The sequence below is a fragment of the Anopheles maculipalpis genome, chromosome X (genome assembly GCF_943734695.1).
Source record: "Anopheles maculipalpis chromosome X, idAnoMacuDA_375_x, whole genome shotgun sequence".
Classification (NCBI taxonomy): Eukaryota; Metazoa; Arthropoda; class Insecta; order Diptera; family Culicidae; genus Anopheles; species Anopheles maculipalpis.
The window spans coordinates 19,485,462-19,502,576 of NC_064870.1; the positions used below are offsets into that span (position 1 = coordinate 19,485,462).

Sequence of the window (17,115 nt, forward strand, 5' to 3'; positions counted from 1 at the left end):
AGTTGCAGAATGCGAAATACGTGCTGGCAAAGTTGATGCAGCGAGAAGCATTTCCCAACGAGCTGAAGCAACTCACAAGGGAAAAGAGACTTACTGGCAGATCAGCCCTTAGATTACTCCATCCCTTCGTCGATCCTGAAGGCATCATACGAGTTGGCGGAAGGCTTCAACATGCTGATTTACCATTCTGCGTGAAGCATCAAATCGTTATGCCTGGCTTTCACCCATTTACTAAATTGTTGATAAGACATCAACATGAGAAGCTGATGCATGGTGGCATCACTGCAATGTTATCGGCGATTCGCGAAGAATTTTGGCCATTGAATGGAAGAAGAGCAATTCGATCCAGCATCCGTGGATGTTTCCGTTGCAGCCGAGCTTCACCAGTTCCAGTTCAACAACCAATCGGCCAGCTACCTCTTCCTAGAGTGACAGCAAATGAGGCGTTTGTCTGTACCGGTATTGATTACTGCGGGCCTGTTTATCTAAAGCCTGTTCACCGAAAAGCTGCTGCTCAAAAGGCATACCTATGCATTTTCGTTTGCCTAAGCACCAAGGCGGTGCATTTGGAAGTTGTGAGTGATTTGAGCACATCGGGGTTCCTGAAGGCTTTAGACCGTTTCATCTTTCGACGAAATAAGCCACAACACATCTATTCGGATAATGGCGCAAATTTCATCGCCGCAAAGAACGCACTCCACCAGCTGTATCAAATGTTTCACGATGATTCTCAAAACAACCAGGTTTACAGACGTCTCGCAGAGGAGGGAATTGTATGGCATCTCATTCCACCTCGTGCACCAAACTTTGGTGGGCTTTTGGAAGCCGCCGTTAAAGTAGCCAAGAAACTTTTGATCAGACAGCTGGGATCTTCATTGCTTTCCTGCGAGGATCTAACAACGATCCTAGTAAAGATTGAAGGATGTATGAATTCTCGCCCGCTGACACCTCTATCAGATGATCCGCATGACCTTACAGCCCTTACACCGAACCATTTCCTCATTTAAGGAATGATACATCCACCTCCTGAAATTGACGTGCGAGACCTGCCCGCCAACCGTCTCGACCAATTTGAAAGGCTGCAGCAGCATACTCAGCAATTCTGGCGACGATGGCTGTCTGAGTATCTCCATGAATTGAACCAACAACACCAGCGAAATCCATCAGAACATCAAGTATCCATTGGGGATATCGTCATCATGAAGGACGAGATACTCCCTCCTGCTCGTTGGCCGCTTGCTCGTGTGGTAGATACACACCCTGGACAGGATGGAATCGTGCGAGTGGTTACTATTAAGACCGCTTCTGGCGTAGTCAAGAGTCCAATTTTAAAAATCTGTATGCTGGAATGTTCTAGAGAGTGTTGAAAACTAAGTTGTTCAAGGGGCCCGGTATGTTTGGGTCCGTATGTTTGTATGGGTAGATGGGAGAGTTAGAGAGTGTGTTGGTGTGAGCGGTGACACGACCGGATTCTTGTCAGTCCAGGTCAGTCGATGTCAAACGTTGGAATAAAGCGCACGCTAATAGCAGCTTAACAAAACATAAAAAAGGTGATTGGTTATTGGACTCAAAACTTAAATATATCACAACGTAGGGTGGTTCGACAGTCACGGGATTCAACAGCCACTAAGTATATCCCTAATGAATTAACGTTCAATCACGCAAATAACCATAGCTCAGCGCAAATATTAGAAAGCTCCAACCAACGCTTTGCCGATGCAAAACACAACCTAGAAGCAGCCCTTAAACGACAAGTAAGCAAGAATTGTAAAAGATAAATACCACCAACTGTAAAAGAAGCCACAAAAGTATTCGTAACACCAAATACGGTGGACACCAACTGTCTTACGAAGAGCTATATACCACGCTTACGCAAATTGAAGCAGTGCTTAATTCGAGACCACTTGTACCGTGTTCAGATGATCCTAATGATTTTTCAACTATCACTCCAGCGCATTTTTTAATCGGGAGAGAAATACGGTCTATATCAGAACCGTCGTTCTTAAATCTGAAAGTATCCACATTGTCTAGATGGCAGTTAGTTCAAACTATGTTACAACAATTTTGGAAACAGTGGTCGTCAGAATATCTACCAGAACTTCAAAATAGATCAAAATGGAACGATAAAACACAAATCAATGAAGGAGCCTTAGTCTTGGTTAGAGAACAGAACTGCCCACCATTTCAATGGCCTCTAGGCAGAATTGTGCAAATACATCCTGGGCAAGATAGAATTACAAGAGTAGTTACCGTGAGAACAAATCGAGGAGAGTACAAACGAGCTATCTGAAATTTGTTTATTACCTATATCGTGAAAATTGATATTGTTATTTCAAAGCGGGGAATATGTTGAGTGAATTACGGCGACTTCAATTGGTTATTGTAAACGCACACGTCAACTCGTCGAGCGTGTGACGTAAACGGGTTGAGAGCCAATGAGTTACATGAAAAAAAAATCAGTGGCAAACTATCAAGAAGAGCACGCAGTTTAAGCTTTCGGTAAAAATTGAAAATTTGAGAAAACCGGTGATCTACACTACAGCAACCATGCCACAACTGCGCAAGTTGTACGATCAACATGTGTGTGTGACAGAATCAAAGCAGCGTACTCAGAATCCGTGTAGTGAAAACGCTTTACTTCCGAACAGTGAAAACCATGAGGAAGCAGCCGTCGCTTCGATTAATAACACATGTGTTTCCTCTAAAAATTATAATCGTTGCGACGCCGATTTTCGACGATGGGAAGCATTTGTCCTACAAGAAAAGAAACCTTCTCCGAAATCTCATGGTGATGACGCCATAATTGCAAGCCATGGAGAGCATGAGACAGCAACCGCCATTTTGATGCAGGACAAAGGTGCTCCTTCCAAAGATGGCAACCAATGTGACGCCGAGTTTCATCGATGGCAATTATGTGCGTTACAAGAAAAGATCAATTAGATGGAGCAGCGGCAGGCAAATGCAAGTGGCAGATTGGTTCATCCTGAAGAGCTTAAACATCTTATACCAGAGTTTTCTGATGGGCTTGGTATCAGCCAGTGGATTAACACGATTCGTTACAATAGCAAATTATACGAATGGCAAGATCGTACGATGCTTTTGTATGCAAGTAGCCGATTGACAGGAGCGGCCAGTAAATGGTATAATGGCTTCCGCAACACGCTGAAAACATTCGATGATTTTGCAATTGGGATCAAAAAAGCCTTTCCTGATCGTTGCAACGAGACAGTGATCCATAGCCAATTAGCTTCAGTCTACAAGAAATCTACCAAATCTTACAAAAGTTATGTTTTCAGAAAGAATGCATTTGGAAAGTCTGGCATCGTGAGTGAGGAAGCTATAATCACTTATTGTTGAAATGTAGATACAAAGCATCACTGCATCTGTATTTGTGTAAGGATATGTATATTTATAATGTTTTTGCTGGAATAAAAACTGTTCAGTTGCATTACGGCATTACTCAGGCAGAACACTTCGACAATTGAATTCTCAACACTTATGCCATAAGAGCCTATACCATGATCCTCTCTACGAAAGCCTTGTGGCAAAGGATTATCGTGACATCTACGAAATGATCGACAACATCAAACGGTGTGAAACACATTTGCTGATGCGCAAAAATCTAGAACGACGCAGTGCGCATTCACAGAGCACCCATACTTCGAGAGTCAGTGGAAATAGACAAGTGACAAATGAACCTCCACGATGTTACAACTGCTCAGATTTTGGACACCATTCATCACAATATACCAAGCCGCGCCGAGCTACGGGTTCCTGTTTTAAATGCGGCAGTACATCTCATAACATCCTTGCATGTCCCGAAGTAGTGCGACGTCAACCCATGGTAGCTGCGGTTCATAACAATGAAGACGAACCATCTGACGTCATCCTTCAACTTGATGCTCACCAAGAGGTAAGTGTGGCTTTTAAAAGAAACAATGTTTGGGGCTCATGTATCACAACAGCATGCCTTTTCGACACCGGTAGTTCTAAAAGTTTTGTCAATGAAAATATCATTCCAGCGACAAAATTAAGTTCTCCCCAGCCAAGCGGATTTCGAGGTATTGGCAACATAAATCTTCAAAAATTTGGAAAGATAGAATTACAAGTACGATTCCGCGATAGAATTGTTATCCATAACTTCATTATCTTGCCGAAGAATGACATGTCTTTTCCGGTGATAATTGGAAGAGATTTATTATCTGAATTTAAAATTGTTCTTGCACAATTCCGTAAAACATATAGCGAATATGAACTTATAAACATAAACAAAAATAAACTGATTGATTCCACTAAACCGGTTGTTGTGAACAGGCTTCGAACGTTGGGTCTCCTAAAGAGTTCGATCAAAAATCACTTGTTGCACGTAAATCCAAATTCCGTTTTATGCGATCCTAAAACTGTTAGGAAAGCAAACCCTGCATATATTTGACGTTTCGGTAACGTCACAGTGTACAGTGTACTCCACTGTAACTATTTCCATTTATATGTAAGCGCTTGGCAACACTGAAATAAAGTTCATTCCGAAGTTTACAGCAAAGCGGCAAACACGTGTAGTACATTTTTCCACTGAATAACTTTAGGTTATGGGCCCAGAGTGTTAAACATGGAAGACGAAAAGTACGACAAGTTTTTGTTACCGCTGTTCGACGACTCTAATTACAACGCATGGAAATATCGGATGCGTGTAGTGTTAGAGGAGCGTGATTTAGTTGCGTGTATCGAATCGGAATCGGTTGATATCGCGGGCCTTCAGTACGATGAAGGAGATACAGCGGCGAAGAAAAAGGCTTTGGCGCGTGAAAAGAGGCTGAAGATGGAAAAGAGGTGCAAAAGTTTGTTGGTGTCTAGAATCAATGATTCCCAACTGGAATATGTGCAGGATAAGGCGACACCAAAAGCTATTTGGGACGCTCTAATCGGAGTCTTCGAGCGGAAAAGTTTCGCGAACCGCATGTATCTGAAGCGACAACTGGTCGCATTGCAGCATGAATCAGGAAACTTACAGAATCATTTCCTTAAGTTCGACCGTATAGTGCGTGAGTATCGTGCGTTCGGTGCAGTGATGGACTAATTGGAAGTGGTGTGTAGTTTGCTAATCACCTTAGGATCCAAATATTCGACGGTAGTAACTGCGTTAGAAACCATGGCCGCGGAACATCTTACCATAGAGTTTGCGAAGTATCGTTTATTGGACGAGGAAATCAAGCTCTAAAGTCTAGGTGTAGAACCGATGGCGGCTCAAAACGAATCATCGGCTTTCATAGGTGCGAAGAAAATAGTGAAAAAGAAAAGGATTCTAAAGTGCTACGGGTGTCATCAAGAAGGACACAAGCTAACAGAATGTCCCAAAAGGAAGCCAAAAGCAAATTTGGCCAGAACGGGAAATGTTTCTTTTGTCACTTATTTGGAACATGACGAGTTTCCAGAAACAAACAAAGTGGAATGGTTTGTGGACTCGAGCTGTTCAGACCATCTGGTGAAAGACAAAGAACTGTTTGAAACGTTAACTCCTTTGAAAGTTCCTGTGAAAATTGCGGTGGCCAAAGATGGCGAATCGATAAAATTGGAACAATACGGCTTTGTTCTTTGGTCAACGGTGTTAGTATTCCGTGTACTGCAGAAAATGTGCTTCATGTTCCTACTTTGCGTTTCAATTTGTTCTCGGTAACGAAAGTTGAGCAAAAGGGAATGAAAGTCGTGTTCGAGAATGCAAAAGTGTATGTGTGGGACGACACAAGACTTGTTGCAACTGGTTCGCGCCGTGGTAATCTGTACAGTTTAGACGTGTTCAGTGAAAAATGCTATGAGAACAAATCGTTGGTGGCTTGTGGCCGAATTAATACAAATCTGGAATTGTGGCATCGTGGATCACATTGTGGAATTAATACAAATGTGGAATTGTGGTGAGCGGTACTTTGCAACTTTTATAAACGATTTTAGCCATTTTGTTATGATATATATCATGAAAAACAAAAGTGAGGTCTTCGAGTGTTTCAAGCAGTATGAAGCATTGGCCACGGTTAAATTATCAACAAAGATATCTCGGCTGAGGTGTGCTAATGGCGGAGAGTATAAAAATCGCGTTTTTGTGCAATTTTGTCGTCAGACAGGAGTCGAATTAGAATATACAACGCCATATACTCCTGAACAGAACGGTACTAGTGAGAGAATGAATCAGACATTAGTTGAACGAGCTAGATCAATGCTGTAAGGTGCAAATATCGATAAACAGTTTTGGGTACAAGCTATACAAACTGCCGGATATTTGGTGAATCGATGCTCGACACGAGCGAACGACGATGGTAAAACTCCAGCTGAAATATGGAAAAGCAGAAAGCCTGACGTATTCATGCTACGTGTTTTTGGATGTTCGGTGTTCGTACACATACCGAAAGAGAAACGCAAAAAGATGGACGCAAAGGCATGGAAAGGTACATTCGTCGGATATGCACCTACTGGCTACAGAGCATGTAACCCGAAAACGAGATCAATCGTTGAAACGCGAGATGTTAATTTCGTCGAAATGGAATATCCAGCAGGCAGGCGAGGTGAGATCCCTACATGTTGTAATGATAGAAATATTATCGTTTCAGAAAGAGAGCAAACGGAACAATCAAGTGATTGCAACGATCAGAACGCAAGTAATGTCATTGATCAGGAGAGCACTGCAAGCGAAGAGCAGTACCATACTGGTGAAGATGATGTAAATATAAACATACCAGATACCAGACCAGTTCGAGAACGTAGAGTTCCTGTATGGCATGAAGACTACGAAGTGCATTTTGCTCTGAATGCTCTGTATGTAGAGCATACACCCAACTCGCTGTCTGAGATAAAAGATCGATATGATGGGACTTTATGGCAGCAAGCATTACAAGACGAGATAGATTCTTTGGAAAAGAATCATACTTGGACGCTGACAAAACTTCCTGAAGGACGAAACGTGATATCGTGCAAGTGGGTTTTTAAAGTTAAGCCTGGTGACGATGAACATCAACCTAGATACAAAGCGAGGCTGGTTGCTAGAGGATTCAGTCAAAAGCAAGGATTTGACTATACGGAGACATATTCACCAGTGACTCATCTGGATACTATTCGAATGGTTCTGGGTCTGGTGAATCGTAAGAACATGTTTGTAGGTCAAATGGATGTTAAAACTGCGTTTCTGAATGGTAAATTGACAGAAGAGATTTACATGCAGCAGCCGGAAGGGTTTGTAAAAGGTGAAGGTTTAGTCTGCCGTCTGAATCGTTCTCTTTACGGATTAAAACAAGCGTCGCGAAAATGGAACGAAAGATTTGATGAATTTGTGCGCAGACTTGGTTTCATCAGAAGTGTAAATAATCTTTGTTTGTACACTCGTGACTCTGGCGAAAAACTTGCGATCATTCTCATCTACGTAGATGATGTTTTGGTAGTTAGCTCATCCGAACAAAAGTTAAAAGTGGTAAAGGCTTGTTTGGCAAAGGAATTCGAAATGACAGATGTTAGCGAAATAGGACATTTTCTTGGTATGAAAATTGAGAGAAATCCTCAACAGGGGATAATGCGAATTTCTCAACGTCGATATTTGGAAAATTTACTTTGTCGTTTCGGAATGGAAGATTGTCGACCGATCGCAACACCTATTGAGTATCTAACTCCTGTATGCGTGAAATGCGCCGAGACACACGCATCCAAATCCTGCCCGCTGAGCGTAATTGGACTGGTAGTAATTACGCTCAGCGGGCAGGATTTGGTTTTAATCAGGAGATGGCAAAATTGCTACTACCAAGCTAAAGTGTGCAAATTGTGGTGAGCATCACACGGCTAACTTCTCCGGCTGCACCTAGGTAACACTTTTTTTTACCAAAAAGGTAACACCTTTTTTTGCCGTTGTCGCGTTAGAGAATTCAACTAAGACGAGGCTTAGTTTCCTCGTCTCCCCAACGCTCCTGCTAGACCTTCCCATAGTTCAAGTCGTATGATATCTCTAATTTGTTTAGCAAACAACAAACACGCACAAATATCGTGGATTTTGACCTGAACGAATAAGGTCAAATCGTTGAAGACGTCTTTTCTAACCTGAGCAAGTGTAGCCAAAAAAAAGATCTAATCGCTGTTATAGTCCAAATATCGGCAAAGTATTGCTTTCCGCATCTTAAATAATGTGCTAAAAATCATATCCTGGAATGCAAATGGCATTTCAAACAAAAAAGAAGAGTTTTTTAACTATATTTAAAAAAAAGATATTCATATTGCTGCGTTAAACGAGACATTCCTCAAAAATAGTGTTCACTTCTCTCATCCAAATTACAACACTTACAGACTAGACAGACCCCAAGGTGACAAAGGTGGTGTGGCCCTAGTAGTTTCAAAAGATATCACTCATGAACTAGTGTGCGATTTCAACTTGAAAGTATTAGAAGCGATTGGAATCACTATAAAAACACCAACTGGCAAGTTAACTGTAATTTCAATTTATAACCCAGGGTCAAACACCGATCATGAATGTTTCAGGAAAGATATCAGAAAACTAAGCAATCTACCTAATCATTTCATCATTTGTGGCGACTTTAACGCTCGGCACCGGTTTTGGAATTGTATAAAATCAAATCAGATTTTTGTTGCGTTAAGTTAGGTAGTCACTGTAAGTAGATTCGTTAAGTTAGAAAACTCTCACTAGTTAGGGAGTTCCCAAGCGGGGAACTCACATAGCCTATATAAGTGTGCACGTGGTGGGGAACGGCCTCTTTTTCCTGTTCTGACGTGGTGTCTCACGTGTGGAGATGCTGCGTAGTAAATCGTAAAACCTTCAAAACGCGTGTGTACGAATTTGATATCGTAAACTCCGAAAGAGAGAGATATAACATGGCGATCCTGCCAGGAGCCCTGTTAAAGTTTACCGTACGACATCTGTGAATCGTAAAGTACGTACAGTGAAGTGCAGATAACAAAAAATCTGAACGCATACCATTACACCGACCGAAAAGAGCTACGCAAAAGCATCGAACCCAACACCACCCGCAGACCAGTGAACAACACAAAGAGACAACCATAATTATGCTGATCGTTAAAATCGTCAAACACCAAAATCGTTAACCATCATTACGCTGATCAGCCAAATCAAACCAAATCAGCCTAACGAAGACCAAACCAGAATGAACACGTGACGTCAGAGCGTCGAACTCCGCCAACGCGCTGACCACGTCGAGCAGCAACACCAGCATCCGAGAAGATCATCACGCCGAGCGACAGAACGCGTACCATCGAACACCGTGCCGCGCCACCGCGTTAAACCAGATATCAGCTACACCAGCCCATCGAGTGCCGCCATCGCGCTGCTCAAACCACGCCGATCCAGGTGCAGACGCATAACCTCTACGGAACAAAGGTACGTGAAACCACCATACAAGTGCCACACAAAACCAAAAGTTTATAAAATTTAAGCTAGATAGGATTTTTTTATTGTGTTATTTATTTCGTTTTTAAATTATTTAAATTATTTCCTTATTTATTGCTATTTATTTATTTATAAATCGTGCCACGTGAAACCAAATCGTTTTGTGAAAGTGATTTTTTTTTCTACACGTATAACTCTACACTAATTGTGTTTGATAGTCGGATGAAACCTCGTGGTCTTTTCGAAAGCAAATAATATAATCACTCGACCGTGATGGGTCTTCTTTAATTCTATGATTTTTCACATATTCCCAATATGCGTTGAAAAAAAAAATATATATAGTTATAGGTGGTATAATTACACTACAACATTATGCAGTGTAATCTCATACCTACACCGATTAAACCTTGGCCAACTGACAGTTAAGCGAATGTCAGTTGGATGAGCCACGCTAGGCTCGATAAAAAGCACTTCGGTCCTGCATTTCAAGCAATAAAGACTCACGAGTAATAAAAGGGAACCCCACGACTTATTATTGGCGCAGCCGGTAGTCGTTGAATAGAAAAAAAACAGTGCTAGTAAGTGATAACAAGCTTACGCAGATTGCCCGAATTTGCAGCTACTACCAGATAGGGCTACAAATTCATCTCCTTACGATTATAAAAGTGCGGAGGATTTGTGGCAACGCCGTTTCCAGTTCAGCGACAGGACCATCCTCTTCCCTTTCTCTTTATCCAGCAACGGATTGAGGTTAGGTACCTCACGTGTTCCACACACGTACGCACAGGTAAGCAAATTTTGTTTTTTTAATCTTTTGTGTGTCACAGAGTGACAAAGAAGAAGAAACGTTTGCTACTGTGCAACGAATAAATATTTTTTTATTCGTATTTGTAAATTAAGTGACTTAAATAGTGCTTAATATTGACGGGAATACACACGCGTTCCTAGAGAAACGTGGTTATCCCTATATTTTTTTATGTGGAGAAATACTAAAGCAGAAGAGTCTGCATCAGATTCAGATTCGTTATCTCGTGAATCTGATAGTCTTTCTCACATACCAATAAACGTTGATATTCCAATTGGCAGTTTACATATTGAAAATAATAGTGCTATGGAACACATACAATCACAGCTCGAACAGCTCACGCACCTTGTTCAGAGTCTTGCTGTTACGCAGCAGCAGCAAACACAACAGATTTTATCTTTATCATCTGTTAACAAAGATGGTACAAGCATTGATACCGCCGCAGGCGTTGACCCCAGCTTGTCGATAAACGCTTTTTACAAAATACCGGATACAATAAAAGCAGTACCGGTATTTGAAGGGAATAAAAAACATTTATTTTCATGGATAAAAACAGCTGAAAATGCTCTTATTATTTTTAAAGATAACGTTCATCCCGCAATCTTTAGAATGTATGAAGAAGCTGTTATAAACAAAGTGCAGGGTCGTGCAAGGGACATAATTTGTCTCGAGGGCACCCCACATGAGTTCAATGAGGTGAAAGAAATTTTGATAAATGGGTTGAGTGACAAATTCGATTTGTCTACTCACATGAGCCACCTGTGGCAAAATAAAATTAGTAATACTTCTAGTATTAGAAGTTATTACCTGCAAACAAAAGAGCTAATCCAAAAGATAAAAATGTTAGCCAAACGAAATGAGAAATATAAAAACAGTTGGTCAGCAATCAATTGTTTCATAGATGAGACAAGTTTAGCCGCTTTCATTGCTGGACTTTCTCATCCATATTTTGGATATGTGCAGGCAGCACGTGTTGAAGATTTAGAAGAAGCATATTCGTTTTTGTGTAAATTCAAATCTAATGAATCTACAGCACTTAATATGGAACCGAGGAAAATATCTGAAACAAACACCAAATTTTCGAAAACGTATCAAGAACGTTTGCCATCCAATTCAAATACATTCCGCAAAGATATAAATCAGTCTTCAAAAACGGGTTATATCAAACAAAACACAAATAACATGCAACCTTCAACTAGTAATCATCCTATTCCTATGGAAACCGAAACCAGTAGGACTAAGCTTACGCTGGACAGGAAAGGTTTCAATTCGAATGAAACATTCGATCCAAATGGATTACGAACGTCCGAGCATGACGACGTTGATATTTTGGTAAATTTTTGGGAGGCTGTAAGAACAAAAGCACCAATTTAAACTTTCTTCCATACATAATAGGTACATATCCTAATACCGCAAATCAGTTTAAATTGCTTATAGACACAGGTGCGAACAAAAATATTCTTAGAAAAGGGATTCTTTCTTCGTTACAACCCACTAATACTGTAATAAAAAATATTATTGGAAGCCATAATGTAACCCAGAAAGGAACTATTAATTTACTTGGAAAAAATCTTCCTGATCAACTCTATTATGAAATGGATTTCCATGATTTCTTTGATGGAATCATTGGATCTGAATATTTAGCTAAATGTAGAGTATTGATTGATTACGAAAAGGAAATTATTTACTTTGAAGACATAGTTATTCCATTCATTAAATATTTTCCTGATCCAAAATATTTCCACCATGTAGTTTCTATTAACACATTACAAAATGGTGATTGGTTTGTTCCGTCCCATGCAAAGCTTTGTGATAATATCATAATAGAGCCAGGGCTTTATAAATCAAATGGGAATAAGTCTACAATCAACATTTTAAGCCAATCCCGAACCAGTCCAAAATTATTACAGAGTTTTCATTTGAGAGTTAATAATTTTGAAACAATTAGCCCTATTCCTTTGAGAAATGATGATAAACTTGATAAAAAATCCATAACAGCGCTTATACGTACACAACATTTGACACCATTTGAGAAGGATAATCTTTTGGATGTCATATTAGAAAACCAGCAAGTACTCCTCAAGTGCAATGAAAAACATTCGTCAACTTCCATAGTAAAACACAGAATATTAACTAAAGACGAAGAGCCAACGTATACGAAAACATATCGCTTTCCCAACCATTTCAAAAAAGATGTTCAAGAACAAATCAAAGAACTACTCGAAAATGGTATCATTGTACTCTCTAATAGCCCATACTCATCACCTATTTGGGTTGTTCCCAAAAAATCCGATGCATCTCAAGCGCGAAAAGTTCGTGTCGTAATAGATTTCCGAAAATTGAACGAGAAAACTATAAACGACAAGTTTCCTATCCCCCAAATAGAGGAAATTTTGGACAGTTTGGGAAAATCTGAATACTTTACGACACTGGATTTAAAATCTGGTTTCCATCAAATAGAGATGGATCCCACACATCGCGAAAAAACGGCTTTCTCAACAGCACAAGGTCACTTTGAGTTCTTGAGAATGCCGTTTGGGTTGAAAAATGCCCCAGCGACGTTTCAACGTGTTATGAATCACGTGTTAGCAGGTTACATTGGTTCAATTTGTTTTGTTTACTTGGTGTAGTGTGTAAATAGTATTAGTGTATAGGTGTAAGAGTAGTGCGTAAGTAGTCATAAGTAGAATAAGAGTATTGGTTTATAAGAAGGAAATACAGCAGTCACATACGAACAGTCGAACAAACAAGAGTATTTAATTAGACACAACAGTTGGCGACGAGGATAATTCGGTCCGTGTGCAAAAGTCTATAGTCAGCAGAAGTAAAATAGTCCAAAAATGTCTTTAATTGGTGAAATAGAACCCTTCGTCATGGGTGAAAGTATTCGTGAATACTTGGAAAGAATGGATATTTTCTTTCAAGTGAACGAAATAGAGGCGTCGAAAAAGACAGTGATGCTGTTAACACTAGGAGGAGCGTCACTATACAGTCTGATATCGAAGATGGTATCACCGGAGGAGCCGAAATTGTGCAATTATGAAAAGCTGTGTATAAAGCTTAAAGAACAATTGGAGCAAAAAGTGAATGTGGTGGCTGAGCGTTACAATTTCCGTCACTGCATGCAGAAAGAACATTCCATTGCTGAGTACGTTATGGAATTGAAGGCCAATGCACAAACATGCAAGTTCCAATCGTTTTTATCGGAAATGTTGCGTGATCAATTGGTGGCTGGTGTACGGGACGACGGGTTGAGGAAGCGCCTACTAAGAGAGTCTGACCTGACTTTCGAGCAAGCCGAAAGCATCGCGAGAACGTGGGAAGCGGCGGAAGAGCAGAACGAGACTTTTGCGGTAAAGGTGCAGCCCAGAGAAATGGCGGCAATTAGGCACGCGCCAAAAAGTAGCGTCGGTGCGCAGCACTACAACCACGTCGGGAGCAGTTATCATCCACACAAGCAGAGCAACGTGCACGCAATCGAGAGAAAGTGTTACCGGTGTGGGAGACTACACAATCCACAAACATGTCCAGCACGATTGTGGCAGTGTTTTACATGCAAGAAGATCGGGCATGTGTCGTCGTTGTGTAGAAATAAGAACATGCGAGTGCAAAGTTTGAAAACGTACGATAGAGAGGTTCCGCTCGCACACATATCAAACGAAAATAAGTTAAGTGAACCAGAAGAGTGTGTGTTAAACGTTAACGGTATTGATGTAGTATTCGAGATTGATTGCGGAGCGTGTAATACGGTATTACCAGAGGACATTTACCTCGATAAATTTAGAAGTGTGAAGTTAGAACCAACACAATTACGTTTCATAACGGCGTCAGGGCAAAGGTTAATCCCTTTGGGTAAAATGATAGTGGATGCGACACGAAAAAACAAAACGGTTAAATTGCAAATTGTAATAATTCCAACTGGAGATAAAGGAAGTGCGTTATTAGGGCGAGATGGTTTAGATGTCTTATTCCCGGAATGGAGAAAAACGTTTAAGTTAAACCAAATCGAAGAAAGTTATTGGAATAATGAAATGAGAGAGAAATTTCCTAGTTTGATTGATGGCAATCATAAAGAAACGATCGAAGATTTCGAAGCAAATTTGATATTAAAACCAAACTACACTCCAATATTTCATAAGGCATATGCGGTGCCGTACGCACTTGTGGCAAAGGTAGAAGAAAACATAGAGAAATTAGTGCAAGATGGAATATTGATACCAACCAGATCATCGGCTTGGGCAAGTCCGATAGTAGTGGTAGAAAAGAGCGATGGTTCGGTACGTATTTGTATTGATGGAAAAGCGACAATAAACCGATATCTTTCCGTTGAACACTATCCATTGCCTAAAATAGATGATATATTGGCTAAGATTGCAAACTGGAAAATATTTTGTAAGATAGATCTTACCGGAGCATATTTACAAGTGAGGTTATCAAAAAATGCGCAAGATATTTGTACCATAAATACACATAAAGGGTTGTATAAGTACACAAGGATGCCGTTCGGAGTGCAATCAGCACCGGCTATATTTCAATCAATCATTGATCAAATACTTATACGAACACCAGGTATAGCATACATGGATGATATTTTGGTAGGAGGCAAAACAAAAAAAGAATGCATGGAAAATCTGATGGAAGTGTTGAAGAGGCTTGAAAAATACAAAGTAAAGATAAATGAGAAAAAATCGGAATTTTTCAAAACGAAGATAGAATACTGGGGGTACGCTATAACGGAAGACGGAATTACGCCAAATGCAGATAAAGTTAAAGCGATAGATAATGCCCCAGCACCTGAAAACGTAATGCAATTACAAGCATATTTGGGAATGTTAAACTATTATGGAAGGTTCTTGCCAAATTTAGCAAATTTACTAAGACCATTACACGAATTGTTACGGAAAAATGTTAAATTTGAGTGGTCAAAAGAATGTCAGGAGTCTTTCGATAAAACGAAATCACTGCTAAAGGCAAATCACGTATTAGAACCGTATGATCCTGAAAAACCGATAATATTAACGGTAGATGCTAGTCCCTATGGGGTAGGTGCGGTATTATCGCATGAAATAGGTGGACAAGAGAAGCCAATTTATTTTGCGTCTGCGACTCTAACACAAGCACAAAAAAACTATGCACAAGTTCAAAAGGAAGCGTTAGCGGTAATTTACGGAGTGCAAAAATTCCATAAGTATATTTACGGAGTAAAGTTTAAACTAGTAACGGATAATGCAGGAGTGAAGGAAATTTTTAAGCCTTCAAGAGCAACGTCATCAATTGCTGTGGCGAGATTAAGCCGTTGGGCATTAATATTAGCGAACTACGAGTATGTAATTGAGCATAGACCGGGAAAAAATATGGGTCATGTAGATGCTATGAGTAGGTTACCATTAGCAGAAGAATCAATAATAGAAGAAGTAGAAGTGTCATTGAATGCACTATCTTCAAATGAAATTTTAGACATTGGAATGATAAGAAAATATCAGCAGAACGATGGATTACTGCAACAAGTCTATAAGAACGTAAAATACGGTTGGTCAAAAAACGAGTCAGTTCAGTTAAAAGAGTATGCTAAAATCAAAAACAATTTGGGGATAGAAAATGGAATACTGCTATTCAACGATCGAGTGATAGTGCCAGAAAAACTGAAAGAGGAAATAGTAAAATTGTTCCACGATAATCATGATGGTCTTGTAAGAATGAAAATGGCAGCAAGAAAATTAGTTTGGTGGAAAAACATGGATAAGGATTTTCATAATTTCATTAGATTGTGTCAAATTTGCCAGTCAAGACAGATCATACCGAAGGAAGTAGTTACCACAAAATGGCCAAAAAGCTTACGTCCGTTTGAGAGAATTCACATTGATTTTTTTTTATTTCGAGAATAGTACGATAATGATAATGGTAGACAGTTTCTCGAAATTCATAGAAGTGAAAATCATGAAAAGTATAAGAGCAGAATATGTAATTGAAGTCATAGAAACATTTTTCGCATGTTTCGGAGTGCCAGAAGAGATAGTATCAGACAATGGGCCTCCCTTTAGTTCAGAAAAGTTTGTCATGTTTTTAAAGTCAAAAGGTATTAAGGTCAGTAAATCACCACCGTATCACCCACAATCTAACGGATTAGCTGAAAGGGCGGTGCGAACGGTCAAAGATGCATTGAAAAAATATCTGTTAGATGCAAGATTTAAAGCATTAAATCTACAGAGGAAACTAAATCAATTTTTGATAAACTATAGAAACAATCCATGCACAGTAACAAAAGCGACACCAAGCGAAAAAGTGTTTTGCTATGTACCACATACCCTTATCGCAAAAATTAACCCTACAGCAGCACACAAAAGAGAGATTACCGATGAATGCAAGGAGCAAACAAGAGATATTGTGAAAAGAACTGTGGAAGATGCATTTCATGAAGAAGAAGAGGTATATTACAGGAACCATTTTAAAGAAATTCTGAGATGGATTCCAGCTGTAGTAAAAAAACGAATAGGAGAAGTCGTGTACCTAATAAGCATTAATGGAATAATACGTAAAGTACACAAAAATCAATTAAGACGAAAAACAATGCATGATAAGTTTATAGTAAATAGAATACCTATATCAAACAAATGGTCTTACAAAAGAAAAAGAAGTGAGTCGAGTCCACCACCCGTACGAAGATCAAAAAGATTAGAAGGGCAACCACGTTTTAAATACCCAAAATAAGTAAACTTCGTTTAAGGGGGAGAAGTGTAAAGATTGGATAGAAACTTCGTTTAAGGGGGAGAATGTAGTGTGTAAATAGTATTAGTGTATAGGTGTAAGAGTAGTGCGTAAGTAGTCATAAGTAGAATAAGAGTATTGGTTTATAAGCAGGAAATACAGCAGTCACATACGAACAGTCGAACAAACAAGAGTATTTAATTAGACACAACACTTGGAT

General features: G+C 39.8%; 1 pseudogene; it reads left to right on the forward strand.

The window, feature by feature from the left end:
• Window positions 1-13,063: 13,063 nt before the first annotated feature.
• LOC126564454 (uncharacterized) lies at window positions 13,064-16,866 on the forward strand (annotated as a pseudogene).
• The last annotated feature ends 249 nt before the right edge of the window (window positions 16,867-17,115 follow it).